This window comes from Mauremys mutica, chromosome 12 (genome assembly GCF_020497125.1).
Source record: "Mauremys mutica isolate MM-2020 ecotype Southern chromosome 12, ASM2049712v1, whole genome shotgun sequence".
NCBI lineage: Eukaryota > Metazoa > Chordata > Testudines > Geoemydidae > Mauremys > Mauremys mutica.
Window position 1 is genome coordinate 73,651,114 of NC_059083.1, and position 5,567 is coordinate 73,656,680.

A 5,567-nucleotide genomic window follows, 5' to 3' on the forward strand; every position below is an offset into this window, starting at 1 on the left:
ATATTGTGATCCTTGTGATAAAATGTCAAGACTTGGCAATACTGCATGTATGCAGTCAAAAGCGCATGAGGCATTAAGATAGGCAGTGTTATTACCAAGGTTAGAATTTGGAAAAGAGTAACAATACCTATATTTGCAAAAGGTGGCATGGGATCTTTAATAACCACCATGGTCAAGTCCTCCATTATAAAACTTCAGAAATCTCCCCTCCCCCTCATATAATCCTCTAGCTCCATGCTGGGACTGGTTCAGTGCTGACTCAGAAGGAAGGGTGCCACTTATAAATTCCTAATAGCTCTTCATGTGAGAAATGAGCAAACTGACCAGGATAGTCTAAGAATAGATCAAAAACTTCCCCTACTCCTTGAGTCAAACACTATATTTTTGTGCTTTCTGCATTTCTGGTTTATATAAAACGTGGCGATCATGGAAACTCATCAGATGTCAAAGTGCATGCCACGTTGATGTCTGACTTGACTGAAACCCTGATATTCTGGAAAGCTCATGAGAGTCTTATCTCCTAAACTGTCCTATCAGATTTCTAAACCAAAAAGATCTGGATAATTTTGTGGTACTTATGCAAATCAAATTGGACTTCTGACTCTACTGGGGTTTGGCCATCCTTGCTTCAATGACTGTCCTTCTTGGTCCACCCTATCACATTATTCAGATTAGCTTACACCCACTTTCCCTGTGTACACTGATAACAGCTGCTGCAGCTGTGTATTATTGAGCTTTATCTGAACGTGCAAACAGTGAGTAACAAACAATGCATGCTGGGTTGAATCACTGACAAAGTTACAATGCATTTTTCCATGCTATGGCCAACTCCCGTGATTAAGAAATGAGCTATTGTTTATGCTGTATTTGTAAAGGACCTGGGATACCAAGGTGTGCATACAGAAACTGTTTCAATATAAATCTATCAGGAGCATATTTTCCCCAAACCAACTGTTATTAAACCAGCTATATAGAAAACAAGAGAGAAATAGCTTTACAATTATTTTCAACAGCTTGTAACTTTTGACTAACTCTGCCCAGTACTTAAACCAGCCAGCACTACCACACAGGAAACCCAGGTTCAATTCCCAGATATGACAGCTGTCCCTACAGGGCTAGCTGTAAACTGTGAAAGACAGAGGCCGTGTTTCTCAGATGCAGTAGAGCTGCTTTGCATCACTGCACTGATGCACAGAGGCCTGAAAGATGGTGGATCCAACCGCAGGAGGATCAATCTAGCACAGAGGAATGGTATTAGGGACACAGAATTACCACAATGGATTCTGTGCTACCAGATTCTCCCCTCTCCTGGCTGTCAAGGTACTGGGCTTTCATGGACCTTGGTGATTCCCTTACTACAGTTAATAGCAAGGATGAAATTAGTGTAGCCCTAAGCTGCTGTAAATTATGCTCAGAAAGGCGGCCAGTGCACAGCCAGCAATCCATGCCTAGCATTTCAAATACATCCCAGTGGTTAGCACTGTAATTCATAGAGATGCTTTTTCTTAAATTCTATTTAAGACAGAGGTCTAAAGTGACCCTATATTGAGAGCTGATTTTCCAATTTACATATGATTAAAAAATACATTAGCAGGGGACACTGGTGTTTCCATCTGTAGCTGCTCAGGGACCTGCAAGAGAGGAAAAGAAATCTCATAAAGCCTAAGAAGGAGGAGTGAATCCTTACAATAACATCTCTTACGTGTTTTTGAAGACTAAATCACATATACATTATCATTGTGAGTCTGGGGCTATCTATATGGATTTTACCTCAACTAGAATTGCACCAGCACTATTTATCTTGCACGAACTATCAGGAAATGAGGAATTATTTAGTGGACTTCATTTTCTTGCTTAGTAATATGGGTGGTGACCTTGCAGCTGCACCCTGCACCGAATCTCATTGGCTTCTCATTGGGGTTCTGCCCAGGCACACAACCTTGCTCATGTAGATGCAGCAGCATGATCGTGGCCTTAAAATGGTTGCCCACAAAAATATGATAGGTCACATTTTAGTTTAGCATCTGAACACAAGACAGTTGAGAAATGGGAAGTGGAGAGAGATTATTTAAAAAACAAACAAAAACAAAAAAAACCACCACCATAGAAGAGAATTCAGTGCCTGAAACCCTTTGGTTTGTTGCCAGCACTCCAACAGTGCTATGAATGTAATAGAACATACAGGCTTCTGGCAAAAACAAACATGCCACTTTCCTAAAGAATTTGCAGATCCGGTGCATGTACATCTCCTGAGAAATGGGTTAGGCTTCAGAACCATAAAATAGTGTAGACAAGAAAAGAGGGTCAAAGTGCTGAGAGTAATTGCTAAAATTTTATTGTTCAAAGAAACATCATCTCTATTGGTATTTCTGTCTATACCAATTTAAGGATGGGACTTCCACTTCTGATTTTTTTTAATGTCTTAGGGGACACTGGAGTTTAAAGATAAGCAAAATACTCATCACTGATGAAAGAAAGAAAGAAGCAATGGCTATTTCAGTTACAATCTCTTCTGTTATATCTCACTTGTGGAGAGTTTAACATAGATTATTACACTTTTAAGAGTGGGTCTGCCTTTGGTAGAAACATTCTTCACTAGGTAAATTGTAACCAAAATAGATTATTCCTCCAAATCATCAATGAATTGTACCTTAGTTGATATTAGATAACTAAGACAGTTTATAGCTGGGCAGAGGAATTTTGTTTGAGTCAGAGAGAGTCCTATTTGATTTATCACAGATAACCTATATATGGGCAGACATAAGTGATCTTATTAACTAAATCCTATGAAAGGGAAACAAGTATTTAATTCAGTTACTTAAAATAAACCATTCAAGAATTAAATTAGCAATGTTTCTTATAGGTCCACCACTCAAGGAGTGGTCCTGAGGCAGTCAAATTAATGAAAATTAAGAATCTTCAGTTTCACTTTAAATCCCATTATGTCTGTTTTGTTCAAGGTTATCTTATGTTTCCCCTCCAAAAGGACATAGTCTAACCATTTCAGTGTTTTCATGAGAAGTTACTTCTTCAAATTATGTCTTTTCAATATCCCATTAAAATAATTTCAAGAACAATTTTAATCTACTCAATTGGCAATGGTTTTGGAAACCATAAAAACTGTTTTCCAAATTTTTCCAAAATAGGTATTCATCCATCAATTTTCTCTCACTTTAGCTAATCCAGCCTGGAGTTGAGACTCCTCCATACTTTTGTTCTACGCTTACCCCATTCTGAAGTTGTGCAAGGAGACTCTTCGCCCCAAAAATTAAGTTTTAGAATGGAATCTTTTACTAAACATTATGCACTACAAAATAAGACTTCGCCACTTCCCGTATCTACAATAAAAAAAAATGTAGCATTGTACCAGTGCATGCAAGAATGTAAAAGTGACATTAATTAGTAACTGACTATATACCAACCTTTAAAAACTGTTTTGAAAATATCAGCCCAGGCGCACCATCTGGTCACCAGCTTTTGATGTGATTTTGAATGGGGGAGGGGGCGGGCAGGGGCAGATATTTGACTTGCTAGTCAACAGACTACTCCCAAGCGAGCAGAATTTTGTAAACCTGGAATACTTTGATATACATTGGTCAATTTTAGAGAAATACAAGATGCAAGCAAACTGCAGATGTAGAAAAAATGGAATCTTAAAAACTATAATAATCCAAGGTGTTTAATGTATAGGTATATTACATGTTACCTCAGTAGCTGTAAAAATAAAACCTTAATAGGACATCGTACAAACTCTGCCTTCACTTAATTGAAATTCAGTCTATTCGAACAATATTGTTTCATATCAACTGAGTTGGTTTGTGCTTGTTGAGGGATTTAGTGGTCTATAAAAACAACTTTTATAGTAATGAAATATTCTGTAATACTGCCACCGAGTGGCCAAATACAATTAGTAAATGTGTATCTTCAAAAACCTTCTAAGTACTTACACTTCAATTTTTTTTTATGATACACCTCTACCCCTATATAATGCGACCCAATATAACATGAATTCAGATATAATGCGGTAAAGCAGTGCTCTGGGGGGGCGAGGCTGCACACTCCGGTGGATCAAAGCAAGTTTGCCATAACGCAGTTTCACCTATAACGTAGTAACATTTTTTGGCTCCCAACGACAGCGTTGTATCGAGACAGAGGTGTACACTGTGTCACATTCAGCTGTAGAATGGGGAATATGGATCTTGGGTCTGTTGCACAAAATGCGTATTAAATGTCAGGACTACTCTGTTAGCAGATGACAGATCTGCTGTAAGATATTGCAAAATGTTTCCATTTAAATAAATTGTTTGCAGCTCTTTTGCAGAAATGAAAAACAATCAGCAGTTACCTAAAAACACAAACTTTTGGGGATAAAACTTATTATTTGGCTCAAAAATATCTTACTGGTTTGTTTGGGTTTTTTTTACTGTTTATAGTTTTTCATGTATTCATTATCCCATTTTTCTGAATTTTAAAAAAGTTAATATTGCAACACAAAACAATGCCAAATGAAAAATAACCAAAAATATTTGAACTGATCATGTAGAATGTTAACATGTTTTAGTATGTCCTGTATTGCCACAGTAAAAAAAATCAAAGGATATTGTAACTTTACACAATGTTATAATATAGATAAGGCAAGTTCTCTAACCCAAATAGATTACAAATCTAGATAAGCAGCCTATGACAAAGACAATATTTCAGGAGCCTGTTGTATCTAGCTGTTTTCTTATGTCTGAAACTTTGGTCTTTGGGACAAGAATCATCTTTATGTGTTTATGTGCCATTGTTCTAAGCAACGTACAATCAGGCCTCGTAGGTGCTACCACAATATCAATAATAATGAAAAAAGCAACAACAGAGTATTACTGGAAGATACCGAATGAGGCGGGATTTAAGGAGGAATGAAAGGGCACTCAGCATAGGACACTGAAACAGATCAACACAAAGGGCAACAGAACAGTTTTTTTAAAAAGTGCAAACAGAATAATTTAATACACATAGGAGGCAGCACTGCTAGGAGTGTTGGACTTCGGTGTTCTAGTCCTTGTTCTGCCACTTGCTTTACATACGGTTTTCAATTTTGCCATCTACAAGGGGAGGATACCTACTTACCTCTCAGGGGTAAAAGGACTTATCTTAAAGGGCTTCATAGATGTTGTTCAGATACAAGGTGCTACAGAACTGCAAGAAATAGCATTTATGCCAAGTCTTGCAGCAGTGGAGGAAGATAGTGCACTGAGAAGTGGAGTATGTGTATGGTTAGCTATTAGACTTGTGATGAATTATAAATGTTATTTTAAGTTCTCCTTACAGTAAGTTATCTTTGTATTGTTATATTGCTATACCCTTACAGAGAATAAACTTAACTGGAGCTAATGATTTTAAAAGAATTCCTGTATTTCACATCCATTAGCAAGCAATTCCTAAATATGTAACTCATGGCTGTTTGACAGAAAAACTGCTGTTTTATTTAAAACAATTTTAAAAAGAGAGGCAAATGTACTTTTCTATATTAATTACACCAAAATTCCCTTTGAAAAACTGTATTTATAGTTCCTTATACACCG